General features: G+C 48.3%; 1 long non-coding RNA gene across 1 annotated transcript; it reads right to left on the bottom strand.

The window, feature by feature from the left end:
* Window positions 1-9,287: 9,287 nt before the first annotated feature.
* LOC116564816 lies at window positions 9,288-16,502 on the bottom strand. Its single transcript, XR_004275113.1, has 2 exons — window positions 15,497-16,502; window positions 9,288-9,696 (listed from the first exon to the last, which is right to left on the bottom strand). It is a non-coding gene; the product is annotated as an uncharacterized LOC116564816 (long non-coding RNA).
* Between the last annotated feature and the right edge of the window lie 934 nt (window positions 16,503-17,436).

The following is a 17,436-nucleotide window of genomic DNA, read 5'->3' as shown; positions in this document are numbered from 1 at the left end:
ATGATTTGCTCTTGCAGCACGAAATCACCTTGCGCTGACTGGTGGTCCTCACACCTCTCTTTGAAGCCTACCTATGCAGGCTAAATCCTTGCACGTCTTTGGGTCTCCTCGTCTGCAAAACGAACAGGGCCAGGGTGATGCTGTGGGATGCCGGTTTTGATCATGCTTTGTAAACTGCAATTCGGCAGTGGAGTTGATCTTATAGGGTCTCCCCACACCCACCTCATTCCAGATTTCCTGGGTGTTCGTTCTCTAGAAGCTCTAGCAGCTCACCCAAGTTTGCAAAAGGAACAGCTTATAATGAGCCCTCTCCACTCCCACCCCACTTCTCCCGGGGAATTTGCTGGGCTGTCACTCAGGTATGCTTTTTTCTCCCGTGTTTCCTCTCCTTGGGCTAGAACAGCCCCTAAAGTCTATTTTAACCCTTTGTCGTCATTCAGCATCCAGCTTTCCTCTTATCTTGACTTCACTGAGGGTGCCAAGTCCATTTGCTATATTCAGGAGGTGGCACCCCCAAACCGAGGCCCTCTAGCATAGCCTCCAGCCCGGCTGGGCAAACTGCCCCAGGCTTCAGAAAGCAGAAACTCCCAGGAGTTTTCTCTCCGCTGGCTACCGCTCCCCTCTTGCTTGCTTGCGTGCCCACTTACATCATAAGTCCAGAAACGTCTTTTCTCTGGACCCAACCAGCAGAGGCAGCTGCTCACATCCTGCTTCTTCCTTCTGCGTGGTAATTCATTAGGCATTCCTTCTGATCCGAGCCTCTCTTCCCCTCTCCACATGAGCCAACAGGGTAAAATCTCCAAGAGAGGCCTTGGGGCACCTTCTGCTCCAAGGGGAGAAGACTGCAGCCCGGTGGGGCTGTGATGTGGGCAGAGGAGAGGCTGGGAGTGAATTCCGGGCGGATGCCTGGAATACTTTGCATTTCTCTGACCCTGCCCCGCCCAGCCAGCACCCAGAGCTTCACAAATGCCCATTTAGAAGGCCCCACCTGCTGGTGTGGTGAGGTCCTTGTTACCGGCTGGCCCCCATCAGACACAGGAAAAGTAGAGGGAGCTGGGGACAAACTGTAGAAAACTGATGATGACATGATTTATTTTATGAGAGAAAGGAAAACAAATCCAGAACATCCACCTGAAGAGTGGAAGGGAACAGTGGTTTGCAGTTTCGAATACAACTGTACTCTTAGTCTATCCATGCAGCCCTGCATCCAGAAGGACGTACAAAACAGCCCTTCAGGACTGAGCTGTATCAGGCCAGGCACGGTGGCTCACGCCTGTAATCCCAGCACTTTGGGAGGCTGAGACGGGCTGGATAACTTGAGGTCAGGAATTTGAGACCAGCCTGGTCAACATGGTGAAACCCTGTCGCTACCCAAAATACAAAAGTTAGCCGTGTGTGGTGGCACACACCTGCAATCCCAGCTACTCAGGAGGCTGAGGCAGGAGAATCACTCGAACCCAGGAGGTGGAGGGTTCACCTGGGTTCAAGTGATTCTCCTGCCTCAGCCTCCTGAGTAGCTGGGATGGCAGTGAGCTGAGATCACGCCACTGCGCTCCAGCCTGGGCGACAGAGTGAGACTCTGTCTCAAAAAAATGATTGAGTTGTGTCTTCCCAGTCAGAGGATGTGAAGGTTGGGGTCTAGTAGGGGAATCCCTGGGTCCTCCTTAGCCCTGTCTTTCCAGGTAGGCCTGAGGGCCTCCCCCCACATTTGGCCCTCTCTCTTTTCTCTCCCCACCCACAACACCCCAATTCCTGCCCCATTGGATTTCCTCAACCTACTGCTCCCATTCCCAGGCCAGGCCTTGGGTCCTCAGGCTCCAAGACAGGTCAGGCATTGGTGACATTGGGTCTCTACCTGGGCAGGGACTGTGCTGGGGGCTGGTGGGAGAAATAGGCTGGTGAATTTTGTAAGGCACGGTAACCTTGTTCTCTGACCAGCTGACCCCCTTGGTGCAGTTCCTGTATACGGACATACTTACAGAATCGCTGCTCTCCCTCTCCTCTGAGCTGGCCTAGCTTTGGCTAATCACAGGCCCCAGGAAAGGGCAGGGGACTCAGGTATGGGTTAGAGGGATACAAAAGTTCATTCTGCCTTCTACATATGTTTAATTGATTAGAACACTTCATTTCATTTTCTCACAGCATGTATTTCATTGTACTACTGGGAACTGTCATCTTGTATCAATGAGGTTCATACATAGTTGTGCCAGCTTATGTAATTCTGGAGGAAAAAAGCTTCCAGAACAGTGATATGGTGCACTTCCCACAAACTTAGACAAGCTGAAGATATCTGTGAGTATTAACACTCATTATGACATCCTCATATGGTGGGATAGTTAGGAAGTGACACAGGGACCTTCAACAGCAGAGATTATAAGGACAGTAAGATAAGAGTTACTACAATCACCATCTCACGACAGTTAGAATGGCGATCATTAAAAAGTCAGGAAACAACAGATGCTGGAGAGGATGTGGAGAAATAGGAACGCTTTTATACTGTTGGTGGGAGTGTAAATTAGTTCAACCATTGTGGAAGACAGTGTGGCGATTCCTCAAGGATCTAGAACCAGAAATGCCATTTAAACCAGGAATCCCATTACTGGGTATATACCCAAAAGATTATAAATCATTCTAATAAAAAGACACATGCCCATGTATGTTTGTTGTGGTGCTGTTCACAATAGCAAAGACTTGGAACCAACACAAATGCCCATCAATGATAGACTGGATAAAGAAAATGTGGCACATATACACCATGGAATACTATGCAGTCATAAAAAGATGAGTTCATGTCCTTTGCAGGGACATGGACGAAGCTGGAAACCATCATTCTCAGAAAACTGACACACGAACAGAAAACCCTGCATGTTCTCACTCATAAGTGGGAGTTGAACAGTGAGAACACATGGTCACAGGAAGGGGAACATCACACACCAGGGCCTGTTGGGGCTGGGGGTTAGGGGAGGGACAGCATTAGGAGAAATACCTAATGTAGATGACGGGTGCAGCAAACCACCACATGTACACCTATTTAACAAACCTGCATGTTCTGCACACGTACCCCAGAACTTAAAGTATATTTATAAAAAAAGAGTTAGTACAATTAAACTACCGCCTAGCTGCTCAGCCCTGTGTCAGATGGTGAAGATTCAAAATTAAAAGACATGGTCTCTGTGCTCAAGGGCTCCCGGTCTTTCTCTCGCCACTGACCTCAATGTTGGGTATCAGCCTGCCATCAGACGGGTACACGTGTGACGAAGGATCAGGCAACTTACCTTTTATTCCTTCTTAATGTTGTGTGCCTAAATCTTGGGTGCACGGTATTGTGTCTGCAAGCCCTTTTACATTTTCATCCACATCAGTATTCGTTTTTGCTTCTCAGCTAAATTCTCAAAAATGAGAAGGAAGCGTGCTTATTCATTTACATTGCTATGTGCAAGAATCTGCTCAACCGAACACCTGGATCATATTTCGCTAATGATGTTGATGTCGACGTTGACAAAACCTTGATAACTCAGTAACTATGTAATATGCCCTATTTTTAAAAGAAAGCTTGGCTAGATCCCAACTAAAGCCACAGACAGAATTCAGAAGAGGGTTCTTTTAAGAAGATAGTAAAAGAAAAAGATTTGCAAACCCACCAGATGAGAGAACAGTATTCATCCTGGCAGTTCTGTCTGCCTTTGGTACTGTTCAGGTCACCCCCTGAATGACACGATGTCCCTGTGGATCTCATCCCATCTGCTTCTGTTTGTCATGGCCCAGGGCCCATCAGTCCCTCAATGCAAGCCTTCCTGCCTCCCAGGCAGGTCTGGGCTTCTGTGAGTCACCCTCACAGCAGCCGTGTCCCGTACAACATCTCAGAGTTTCTCGGCACAACAATTCATCATGTGCCTCAGTGTTCATCCAGCAATGTCAGGAAGAAACAGCAGGATATTGTTCTGTGCCTAGTCAGAAGCTGTCCTGCAAAACAACAGTGCAGCGGAAGACGGAAGTTGCTTCCCAAGCTAAAGCCAAGCAAATGCAATCTTGAGATATTTTGTTGGTCAAACTCAACTTTTTTTTTTTTTTTTGAGACTAAGTTTCACTCTTGTTGCCCAGGCTGGAGTGCAATAGTGCAATCTCGGCTCACTGCAACCTCTACCTCCCGGGTTCAAGTGATTCTCCTGTCTCAGCCTCCCAAGTAGCTGGGATTACAGGCATGTGCCACTATGCTGGGCTAATTTTATATTTTTAAGGAGAGACGGGGTTTCTCCATGTTGGTCGGGCTGGTCTCAAACTCCCAACTTTAGGTGATCTGTCTGCCTCAGCCTCCAAAGTTCGAGGATTACAGGCGTGAGCCTCTGCGCCTGGCCTTTTCTCTTTTTTGAGATAGGGTGTCACTCTGTCACCCAGACTGGGGTGCAGTGGCGGGATCACCACTCACTGCAACCTCTGGCTCTTGCACTCAAGCAATCCTGCCACCTCAGCCTTCCAAGTGGCTGGGACTACAGGCACACACCACCACACCTCGCTAATTTTTGTAGAGATAGGATTTTGCCATGTTGCCCAGGTTTGTCTCGAACTCTTGGGCTCAAGCAATCCGCCCTTCTAGGGCTCCTAAAGTTCTGGGATTATAGGCATGAGCTACTGTGCCGTGCCTGAATGCTCTGGTATCAGAGACAGCACTGCTACTCTGGAAGCCTCTCAGAGAGGGCTTCTCTACTCCTGAGACCAGCGCTGCTAGTTAGCTGGTGGGCAGGATAAAAACAACCCATCCTACCTGCGGCCCTATGCCCTCTCATCTATGGAAGCTCTAAGGGAAGGGACTGGTTTGGTTCCGCTTTGATGGAACAGGCAGCAGTCACATAGCGCATTTAGTGATAGAAGAGTCTCTAGATCCATTGCTCATTCTAAGACCTCTGGTAGCTTCACAGCTTCCTCTGAAGCTTGCCTGGTCGTGTCCCCATCTCTGGCCTGAGATACTCCAGATAAACAACGCAATGGGAAGTATTTTGGCAGCCTTTGTATCTCTGTGTACCTGAAAGGTGTGCCCTCCTTGGCTGGGAAACTAGAAATACCAGCTTGTGAGAGCCAGGACGGGCTAGGACCACTTTCTCTGAAGATGTTGCAAATGTAAGGCAAGGACTTTGAAAACCAAATTCTAGAGAATACCAAGCAGAGACAAGTGTGAAAAAGAAAAGAAAGGTGACCAAGGCTGACACATAACATAAAATTGGTAGAATGGGCTGGGGGCCGTAATCCCAGCACTTTGGGAGGCTGAGGCGGGCAGATCACGAGGTCAGGAGTTCTAGACCAGCCTGGCCAACATGGTGAAACCCCATCTCTACTAAAATTGGTAGGTGCCTATAATCCCAGCTACTCAGGAGGCTGAGGCAGGAGAATTGCTTGAACCTGGGAGGCGGAGGTTGCAGTGAGCCGAGATCGCACTGCTACACTCTAGCCTGGGCAACAAGAGTGAAACTCCGTCTCAAAAAAATAAAAAAAAAAAAGAATTGTCAGAATGACACTGGTTCCCAAGAGGGGATTATTATGCCACTGGTTTTCACTGGAGGCCAAATGCCCTCTTGTTGGAGTGTGAAGACGTTGCAAATGTGTCCAAAAACCTGAGTCTCTTCTTTGTCCTTGATTGTGTTTCCATTTGAGAAACAGAGAGGAAGAGGATGGCTAGTATGGGCATGTATGAGACAAAGATGTGGATGTGAAAGGAAGAAATTCTCCAACTAACAGCTGAGATTTGCCACCAGCCAGAAAAACGTTAGTTAAGTATCACCCCGGGCCACCTAATGCTGGGTTCTTAGAAGTCCTGTGGACCAGTTTTAACCTGACAGCCTCTTGTTCACCCAGACATGTATTTCATATTCCTCAATTTCTAGGCAAAGAAGAGAAAGATGTGGACCCGGTGGGCCTGTAGAGAGCCTGGACCAACAATCAGAGGCGCCTGAGTTTCATGCCGGCGCAGGTACCAGCAATATAATCTGTCTTTCACCTGGTCTCTCTTGGAGCCCCTAGACCTGCTGAAAATAATATCTTACAGTTTTAGGGTGCTTTGTGGCGGCAGTAGCTGAGGGAATGGAAATTTGGAGAGCAGGAACCACACCACAGCAATCTGTTGGCCAAGCCACGGTGCAGACTGCCCTCAATGCCATTCGAATCATCATTTCTCACTAAGGCTTCCTTGTGAGTCACCTGCTGACTGTGGCCTGCCTCTTCAGCAAAACCGGTGGGAACAGGTGGTCTAACGTGCTGAGAGCTTCAGAGAGTAGCACTTGGACTGAGAAAACTAGGGTTTTGGGGGAAAGATACTGTAGTTACAGATTCATATTTCTGCTTCTCCGATTAGATTACAGGGCTCTCTTGAGCAAGGACTATACTTCTGAAGCCCCAAGGCCTAGCTGAGGGCTTGGCCCATGGAAATGCTCAATAAATGTTTGTGAATAAGGGAAAAGAAGGGGAAGAGGGAGTGGGTTCTTTCCAAGACCACACTGCAGACCTCCTGCAACAGTGGAGGCATGCTGGCCACGTCCCTCTCAGCATCCAGCTCTAGTGGAGGTTCTTTTGTGGGTCAGGCTGGTTATATCTATTTCCCAGAAACTGTCACTTACACCGTCAGACCCCAAGGCCTCTGCTGTCCCACAGCAGGGCCCAGGACGGCCCCCCCAGGTCTGTAATGTGAACAGCATCAGAGCACCCAAGACTGTCTTTATCTCAACTCTCCTGCCTAGGGCGCTAAGTCTGGGATATCCGCTCAGGCGGTCTAATGTGCTGAGAGCATCACAGAGCAGATTCAGGATCCTCTGGAATTGAGCAGATCTCATAGTATCAGGGATAGAATGCTGGCAATCTACAGATAAGAAAACTGGGGCTCAGGGTCTGTGGCTGGCAGGACCCAGCGGTGGGACATGGCTCCTCGGGAAGTGAGCCAAGGAGAGTCAAGGGTGAGGCCCCCAGGGTACAGGCAGGATCCAGACTGACAGACCACGCTAGCAAGGCATTCATGCAATGGGATGGCAGGACTCTAGAAAAGTCCATAAGAAAGGACATGGGAAGCTGAGGGCCAGAGAGCAGAGGGGACCCACTCAATCTCTTCCAGTGTCAGGGGCAGAGACAGATTAGAGGCAGGGTCTGGTCTCTTCATAGGAGGGAGTGGCTGGAATGGAAGAGAGAGGAGGACCGGGAACCCACGTAAATCCCCGAGGCAATGGAGCCTCACCCAAAGCACATCGGGAGTAGGGGCAAAAGGTACTAGGAAGCTATGAAGGGAGCTGAGCCCATCTGGATCGTTCTGTGTTGTCCTAGAGCCCGCTCCACTTTCTACCAGCCCTGGGAATCCACCTCCTCTCCACCCTTTGCTCAGACCCTACTTTGGGAATGGAGAGGTTGCTCTTCTAAGCAACCTCCAGCTTCAGGGCCCTGTCAGTCATGTGACCTTCTGCAACATCCAGGCACTTACTGGGTATCCCTTGTGTCCCTGATTAGTGCCGGACCCAGAGCTTGGTCCCTGCCCTAGCAGTCTCATGATCTTGCTGGGGAAGTAGGGGGACCTTTGAGGCACTCAGCACAAGGCACTCCAAGGCAGGCGTGGCCCCTGGTATAACCAGGGGGTTGTTAGAAGAAGCAGAGAAGAGCCTCACGGGCACGTTGCCTTCTTGGAGGAGATGAGGTTGAAACCGGAGTCTGAGCATTAAATGCTGGGATGGGAGTTTCAAGTAAAGTCACTGCAGCAAGAGTACACACATTTTCTTCTCAGAAGGGTAGAGGGAAGGAAAGTTGTTAGGGCCGCCCCAGAGCCAGCAGGTAAGGGCTGTGTTTTTTAAGCTTTTTTTTTTTTTTTTTTTGAGACAGAGTCTCCATCTGTTGCCCAGGCTGGAGTACAGTGGCGTGATCTCGGTTCACTGTAACTTCTGCCCCCAGGTTCAAGCAATTCTCCTGCCTCAGCCTCCTGAGTAGCTGGGATTACAGCCGCCTGACACTGCACCTGGTTAATTTTTGTAGTTTTAATAGAGACGAGGTTTCACCACGTTGGCCAGGCTGGTCTAGAACTTCCGACCTCATGACCCGCCCACCTTGGCCTCCCAAAGTGCTGGGATCACAGGCATGAGCCTTTTAAGCACTTTTTAGCAGCAGTCATCCTTTGCCAAAGGAAACCCTCCTCGGAATGTGTCAGCCTGCTAAAAGCAGAACTGCTCTATGTTTTCAACTTCCTTCTTATCCCAGTGTGAAACCTCAGCCCCACTGCCACCTCAGAAAATGAATGAAGGTTTGCAGCAGGACTAGTGCAACCTCATTATTGGACCAGAAGGGAAACTGAGGCATAGAGAGCAGAAGGGATGAGCTCAAGCTCAGAGTTTTCCCACCAGTCCTTGCTGCCTCCTGAATGCGGCCAGACTGGAGAAAGTTTCAGCCAGGCTAAGGGATGTAGCTTTCACAAGATGGAGAACCTTAGAATGTGTTTGGACAAAGACAGTCTTTCCGTCATTCCAGTTTGATAGTCCAGCTAATGCTGCAATCTCTTGATTTTTTTTTTTCAGATGTAGTTTCGCTCTGTTGCCCAGGTTAGAGTGCAATGGTATGATCTCGGCTCAAATGCAACCTCTGCCTCCCAGGTTCAGGTGACTCTCCTGCCTCGGCCTCCCGGGTAGCTGGGATTACACGTGCACAACACCACACCTGGCTAATTTTTGTATTTTTAGTAGAGACGGGGTTTCTTCGTGTTGGCCAGGCTGCTCTCGAACTCCTGACCTCAGGTGATCTGCCCTCCTTAGCCTCCCAAAGTGCTGGGATCATAGGTGTGAGCCACTGCGCCCAGCCTATGTTTCAATTCTTTCATTGAGAAGACTAGCATATTTAAATCATCTGAGAAATACCTCTAGCGATGTAAGGTTCGAAAAACTGGTGGGGATGGTGGTTTGGGCTAAAGCGGGACAGATGTCATTTGGTTAAGTTTTGGTAAATAGATGAATTGACAGTGAAAATGTTCAATGGAAGAATCAGTGCTTCCTTAAACTGCAGCATGAATTAGCCAAATGAAGTGACTTTAATTAGGAACTCAAAAATAACTTTAAAAGCCCTGTTTTGAGTTCACAACTAATGCAAGGAACTGATCAACATCTGTGGAAGCTAGGCAAGACCTTCTGCCTCTGTCTTTCCTGGGGTTTACTTGGCCAAGGCTCCTTCCAGTAGGTTTCTGCCGGTTTTCATGACATATCTTAGTTTCAGTGACCTTGAGAAGGAGAGCTGGGACTTGAGTTGAAACGGAAAAAAAAAAAAAAGATACACATGGTATCTTTTTTTTTGCTTATTCTTTCATACACGCAAGCTGAGAAATACTTCTTGGAGAAATCAATCACTTCCTGAGGTCTCAGAGTCAAATGCTCCTCCACGGTCAACCAGGAGAGCTGCTCTCCCAAGCCTGATGCCCTTAGCACCACCGACTACAGTTCGTAAAGAACTTTCAGATGTATTCTCTCATTTGAGCCTCACAAAAATGCTGTGGGGCAGGCCAGGCAGGCCTTGTTCCCATTTGAGAGATGGGTCAGAGAGACAAGAAGACTTGCCCAAGATGGTATTGCTAGTTTGCATTTATTCAAATATCCATTTGTTTATACTCATTTACAAATATTTGTTGTTACAGCGTGGAGCCAGAGCTGCTGACTTGCTTCCTAGCACTCTTTTGATCCCATCAGGCTCTTTCACCTAAGGATGTAAATAAAAATGGATTTTCCACTGGAAACAGGTCAAATGACTTAATACAGCCACAGACAATTCAGAGCAAGCTGGTAAATCCTAAGTGAGTCATGCTTCATTTGAATAACAAACTGGAGGAACGCTCAGGCCTGCAGCAGGAAGAAATAGGATTATACAATTAAAGGGAATTCATTTATTGAGGCCAGTGGCTTTTAGACATTTTTAAGGATGGCAAACAATCTTTTTTTTTTTTTTTTTTTTTTTTAATTTGTTCTGTCACCCAGGCTGGAGTGCAATGGCGCGATCTTGGCTCAGTGCAACCTCCGCCTCCTGGGTTCAAGTGATTGTCCTGCCTCGGCCTGCTGAGTAGCTGGGATTACAGTGGCCGCCACCACCCCTGGCTAATTTTTTGTCTTTTTAGTAGAGTCAGAGTTTCACCATGTTGGCCAGGCTGCTCTCAAACACCTGACCTCAGGTGATCCACCCACGTCAGTCTCCCAAAGTGCTGGGATTACAGGCGTGAGCGACTGCACCGGCCAGCCATTTTGAAGATGAAGTCTTATCAGGCAGTTCAATGGGAAGGCCTATCAAAGCAGCTTTTCCGAAGAACACGAGGCCCCCCTTAGCATCTCTGGGAAACCCTCTCATTTACAGATGAGGAAACAGGCCCAGAGGCCCAGAGAGGGACCTGAGCTGGGGCTGGAACCCCAAGGCAGCGTTACTCCCATTGACGGGTCTTCATGAAGAATCAGCTGATGGTACCAACTCACTTTTTGCCCATGTTTTCCTCTGTTCCTCATATTTCTAAATATATATTATCCTTTCTACCTCCTTTGCTCAAACTATTTCCTTTTCTGAGAATGCATTTTCACCTGTGAAACTTGCATTTTTCCCTCCAGATCCAGATCAAAGAGATCTCCCTCCCAAACCCTGCACCTTCCCTTGCCATGAAGCTCTCCCTAAGGGTCATGACTAGACAGACTTACAGTCCCATTTCTGAGTTTCATTAGAACTTCTGGCGACACTCTTAGGACGTTCTGCTTTGTCTTAGAGTCATTTGAGATTTAATCTCACCCCTGAGATTTCATCCTTCTTGGCTTCTGTGATAGGGTCCTCATTGTAGAGTTTTTTTGTGTGTTCTGTGTGTGTGTGTGTAATGAAACTGATGTATAGAATCAGTTTCCTTTCTGATATCCAAGTTCTAGAGTGAGTCTAGCTTGGGTCTCCATCCTGGCCCTGCCATTTCCTAGGAAAGTCACATCATTTTTCAGAGCTTTGTATCTTCAGCCATTACACGTGCCCACTCTTCTGTGAAGAGCCAAAGACAGGGTATAGTTAGAGGCATTTATAAACGCAGACTGCCTCGATGGCTAGCGTATTGAGATCAGTGGGAAAATTTTTGAATTCAGTTCTAAGATCCTAAAAAATTGTGCAATGCCAAGTAACTGGTTAATTTGGATGTTCTCTTTCCAGTGAGTTGCGTAGGTATTACACAGTTTCAGGTTTCCTTCTACCTGCATGTTCAGCCCCACGTTCTTGTATTTGCTGCTCTGGAAATGAGCTCACTGTATTCTTATTGACTAAAACTATTCATTCGTTTCTAAAATGTTTTTTGAGATCTACCATGCTACATTATTATGGGTTGAATTGTATCCCCCCAAAAGATATGTCAAACCCTAACTCTTGGTACCTATGAAGTTGACTTATTTGGAAATACAGTCTTTGCAAATGTAATTGAGTTAAGATGAGGTAATGCTGGAGCAGGGTGGGCCTGACTGCCTGTGACTGGGCGTCCTCATAAGAGAAGAAGAGACGTAACCAAGAGGGAGGATTGCCAAGGGAAGGTGGAGGCAGAGATTGACGTGATGCTGCCACAAGCCAAGGAAAGCCTGGGGTTACTGGAAGCTAGAAGAGACAACGAAGGATCCTCCCCAGAGGCCTCAGAGAGGGCATGACTCCACCAACGCCCCGGTTTCCAACTGCTAGCCCCTAAAACTGCAAGAAATAAATTAATTTTTTAAATTAAAATTCCTGAGCTCAGGAGATCCTCCTGCCTCAGCTTCCTGAGTAGCTGGGACTACAGATGCATGCCGTCGTACCTGGCTTACATTTCTGTTGTCTTAGCTTCTGGGCTGGGGCACTTTCAGGCTGCTTGGCCAGGGGGCTGCCCAAATTTCTGTTGTCTTAAGTCACCTAGTTTGTGGCACTTTGTTACTGTAGACCCAGGAAATGAACACACAGGCAAACTGGGAACTTAGCAGAGAATAAGAGATGGTCTGCCCTTATCAAAATGCGGGACACTGTGACAACAGACAAGTGAATAAATATTAAAATGGCAGTTTCTGCTAAGTATACTGATGAAATTGAACAGGGACACGTAACATTTCAGTTCTGACCTGAAGGAAGAGAAGCCCATTGTGGGAGAGGTAGACAGCAGCCAGATCCCCTAGGGTCTTGGGATGCTGAATGGGAAAATGGGCTGTCATAGAGCCAAGGTGGCCACGGACAGACCTAACTGAGTTGTTTGAATGGATGCTGGTGGCTTGGAAGCAAATGGCAGCAATGGAGAAGGAGTGGAGTGGACAGATTTGAGGTACCTTGCGATGGCCGAGCCAAAAGATCTTGCTGACAGGTTGGCCGTGGAGATGTGAGAAAGGGAGGAATCGAGGATAAGCCTGGGTTTTTTGGTTTAAGCCAAAACCATTAATTTTGTTGAAATGGGGAACATTAGGGGAGGCATATCTTGGAGATGAGAGGGAAGGAATCAAGAGTTCTGTTCGGGCTGAGATGCCTGTTAGATGTATCTGTGCAGACACCAAACAAGCCACTGGCTACGTGAGTCCAAAAGTCTGAGTCCAGTGTCCTTCACCCTGTCTGGTGATGAGATCTTTCCAAATATCAAGGCCTGTAGTGAGATTGAGAGAGTTTCTTTCTTCCTATTGGAATATTTCTTTCTCCAGCGGTACACCTGGCATATACCCCCTGGGAATCCCTGGATAACTGCTAATGCCAAGAAACTTGCTAAGTAGCAATGAAGTTTTCAAATTTCTTCACAAAGTACATTGTGCTTCCAAAGCTTTCTGCAGCGTCTTCAGAGCTGTGTCTAGCTGCATCAGCAGAGCTGAGTCTCTTGGGGCTTCCAGGATAAGCTGGGTGGAAGGATGGGGAAAGTGGTAGGTGACCCTGGACAGTATTCCCAGGACTCCAGGCTCCCAGCTGCTTGGCCAATTAAGGGAGAAACCTTTCGCTTTGTACTTCCCACACGAAGAGCTCAGGGAAAAAAAAGAGCCAGCAATGCCTGCACTCTGGGCAGGCTGAGCCTCACGCGAGGGTGCTGACTCAGAAGGGGCAGTTGCCTGCCCTGGGAGCCTGCAGTCATTGGCACAATCAAAGATCAATTAAAACATGCCATTCTGGTTTGCTCACCCTACGCCAGCCCCTCCAGGGCACTTCCTCTCACTCTCAGCTCCTCCCAGAGTTCTTTGCTGCCTAATTAACTCGGAGCCCAGTAGCCTGAGCAGGAGGCAGGCTGAACAGCAGTGAGGAGCGTTGCACCGGGAGCCTCAGCCCCAGGACCGGCTTCGGCTCCACCGGAACTATTCCTGGGACTGTGAGCAGATCATTTAACTCCCTGAGCCTTGGGTTCCTCAACTATGAAACAGCGGGCGATTGTCCGCCTTCTTGTCCAGGTGTTTTGGGGATTAATCTTGAGAGTAAAGAATGTATGTGACCACACTCTGTAAAGTATAAATTCCTCAGCCTCCTGAGCAGCTGGGATTACAGGGAAGCGCCACCACACCTGGCTAATTTTTGTATTTTTAGTAGTGACAGGGTTTCTCCATGTTGGTCAGGCTAGTCTCGAACTCCTGACCTCAGGTAATCCACCCACCTCGGCCTCCCAAAGTACTGGGATTACAGGTGTGAGCCACCGCGCCCGGCCGTATTCCTTCTGTTTTAGTTGCAAAACTGTTTAGAGGGAATAAGTCAACGATCCACAAACTTACAAAGTTTCTCGCAGTGGACACCAGTTCTCTTTGGCCTCAGTGGCCCAGAAGGGGAGCTCTAACTGGGTGCCCCAGAATGACCGCAGCGGAGCGTTCCAGGACCCTCTAAGGAAAAGCTGCCAGATTAAGCAAATAAAAATACAGGATGGACCAGGTGCAGTGGTTCAAGCCTGTAATTCTAGCACTTTGGGAGGCCAAGATGGGAGGATTGCTTGAGTCCAGGAGTTTGAGACCAGCCTGGGCAACAATGTGGGACAATTGCTCTACAAAAAAAAAAAAAAAAAAAAAGGCCAGATATGATAGTGCACACCTGTAGTCCCAGCTACTCAGGAGGCTAAGGTGGGAGGATCGCTCGAGCCTGGGAGGTCGAGGCTGCAGTGACCATCATTGCAGCACTGCACTCCAGCCTGGGTGACAGAGGGGGACCTTGTCTCAAAAACAAACCAACCAACCAAAAACAGGATATTCACTTAAAATGAATTTCAGATAAACAATGAATAATTTTTTGTAGGAGTATGTCCCAAATATTGCATGGGATACACGTATACTACTTTCATTGTTTATCTAAAATTCAAATTAACTGGGTGTCTTCTATTTCATCTGGCAGCTCTCCAGGATGCCTGGGAAGCATCAAGCAGAGGACTTGGCCACTTGAATCCCCAATGTGCCTCACTCATGTCTCCAGGACCGAGCCCTGCCTTCAGGGGAGGGTCTCCTTGCACTGCAAGCTCTTTGGATTAAGAAACGATTTATTGGCCAGGAGCAGTGGCTCACGCCTGTAATCACAGCACTTTACGAAGCGGAGGTGAGCGGATCACTTGAGGTTAGGAGTTCAAGACCAGCCTGGCCAACATGGTGAAACCCCATTGCTATAAAAAATACAAAAATGAGCTGGGTGTGGTGGCAGGCACCTGTAGTCCCAGCTACTTGGGAGGCTGAGACAGGAGAATTGCCTGAACTGAGAGGTGGAGGTTCAGTGAGTCAAGATCGTGCCATTGCACTCCGGCCTGGGTGACAGAGAGATACTCTGTCTCAAATAAATAAATAAATAAATAAAATAAAAAGAAATGGTCTACCTTTAATAACTCCACATGGCCAGGCGTGGTGGCTCATGCCTGTAATCCCAGCACTTTGGGAGGCTGAGGAGGGTGGACCACGAGGTCAAGAGATCGAGATCATCCTGACCAACATGGTGAAATCCTGTCTCTACTAAAAGTACAAAAATTAGCTGGGCATGGTGGTACATTCCTGTATTCCCAGCTACTCAGGAGGCTGAGGCTGAAGAATCACTTAAACCAGGGAGGCGGAGATTACAGTGAGCCGAGATCATGCCACTATAATCCAGCCTGGCGACGGAGTGAGACTCTGTCTCAAACAAAACAGAACAAAAACAAAAACAAAAAATACCTCAATACATATATTCAATGGCTGCCTATGTCCAGAAGAGCATTATCTAAGACAATAGGTCCAGCCATCATGGACTTGAACCTCAGAGAGGTTTAAGAAAGGAGACCTCCTCCCTTTAATGGAAGGAGAGGACACCAAACCCACAGAAGACAACCAGATAGAGGGTTAGGGTGAGGAGAGTGTTCGCTGGGGAGGAGGACGGAGAGAAAACCAGGCTGAGGGGCTCCTCGTCCCACAGCCCAGCCCCCTCCCCACTGACTGGACACTCAGGACTCAGCCCTGGTGTTTGTCTTGTCCTCACACAGTTCTTCCCTGCAAGGTCCACATGCTGGAGCCAGCAATGGGCTTTGGATGCAGGCTTTTCAGTGAGGGAGAGGGACCTAGTGAGAGAGAATGACCTGAGATGGTGCCTCCCTGGAGAGCAGCATATTTCAGACTCTCTGCTGTGACTTGTCGTTAGGAGCCCCAGAAGCCCACACAAAGGAGAAGGCAAAGAAAATTGGCTGCTGAGCCTGCCATGTTCTGAATTCAGCAGACACTTGTCTGGGCCCATAGAGTCTCCCTCCTCCCCTTCGTTCCACACTTCCTGCCTTTCCCCTTTATTTCCTGACCAACTACCGTGAGCAGGGCCTTTTAGCTGACTCACAAAGGGAAATTGGCCGGAGTCCCGCTCATAGGATGTTTACATTCGGAGGCAGGGAAGTTAGGAAGGAAAAGGACTGAGGACTGAGAGATCATGTCCAATTTGAGAACCCAGGAAGGCTTCCTGGAGGAGCTAGCATTTTATTCTGAGTCTTGAATATATAGTATTTGGACATGTGGAGACAGGGGAGAAGGAGGGCACACCCACACAGAGGAAGAGGAAGGGCAAGGAACAGGGTTGGGGAAGCCCACAACACAGGAAAGTATTGGTGGTCAGAGAGTACCAACCAACCCCCCTGAGGCTGGCTTCAGGATTCAAACTAGGAGTCCAAAGAAAAGTGAAGTGAGGCTTGCATCATCCTGGGATGCTCAGAGAAACACTCTGGCCACTCATTTACCTCTTTTTCTCTTTTCCTTCTGAAAAAGAAGGAAAACAGCACATTTTGTCTGTTGGAGGCTCATCTATAATTCAGGCAACCTCCTTCAGAGGGAGCAGGTGTTTCTCTGGGATGAAACACCTTGGGAAGCAGAATGTACAAGTGGAAAAAAAAACATGTCACAGCACAGCCCGGCAGAGCAAAGCCTGGGTCGAGGCAAGGACAGAAGGAAGAGGAGGCATGAGAAGACAAGGCAGCCAAAGACAGCAGCACCCCTTCCCACCCCAACATGCGCGTTCTGTCTCGCACGCGTGAGCGCTCTCTCTCTCTTTCTTCCTCTCTCTGCAAATCTGGATTGACATTACCTCCCTTCAACCCCACTGTCCATAATTCCATCATTAGAACGCCTTTCTTTGAGTCTTAATAGCTCCTCCTTCAAGACTATCCCCTCTCCACCTTTTTTTTTTTTTTTGAGACAATCTCTCTCGTTGCCCAGGCTGGAGTGCAGTGGCGTGATCTCCACTCACTGCAATCTCTGCCTCCTAGGTTCAAGTGATTGTCCTGCCTCAGCCTCCCGAGTAGCTGGGACTACAGGTGCATGCCACAGCGCCTGGCTACTTTTTGTATTTTTAGTAGAGACAGGGTTTCACCATGTTGGTCAGGCTGGTCTCAAACTCCTGGTCTCAAGTGATCCACCTGCCTCAGCCTCCCAAAGTGCTGGGATTACAGGCCTGAGCCACCGCACCTGGCACGACTCTCCTTTTAACAAGCTCATTCCTTATAAAGAACAGGATATATATATATATATATATCAGAAGGACATGTCTTCAGTTGGCCACAACTTGATTTTGACCACAAGTGCACATTTCATAAAACCATCTTCTGAGCAACCATAAAATCACCATATCAAACACTCCTTGGTCTGGAGAGGAAAAGATACTTTTTCTGCTGATCCCTACCTCCTATTAGAGACATTTGGTGTATGGGGCACAAATGACTCCATTCTTCCGGATTGCACATACATGAACACCAGCCAAGCCACAGGGCCTTTATGTGTCACGGTGTATTCGTCTGTTCTCATGCTGCTATAAAGGACTACCTGAGGCTGGGCGCAATGGCTCACGCTGTAATCCCTGCACTTTGGGAGGCCCAGGTGGGTGGATCACCTGAGATTGGGCATTTGAGACTAGCCTGACAACATGGAGAACCCCTGTCTCTGCTAAAAATATACAATTAGCCGGGTGTGGTGGCGCATGCTAAACTCCTCTCAAAATGCTAAACTCAGTCTCAAAAAAAAAAAAAAAAAAAAAAGAAGTACC

This window comes from Sapajus apella, unplaced genomic scaffold (genome assembly GCF_009761245.1).
Source record: "Sapajus apella isolate SASKATOON/1434 unplaced genomic scaffold, GSC_monkey_1.0 scaffold38, whole genome shotgun sequence".
Lineage (NCBI taxonomy): Eukaryota > Metazoa > Chordata > Mammalia > Primates > Cebidae > Sapajus > Sapajus apella.
This window is presented reverse-complemented; position numbering and strand designations above follow the sequence as displayed.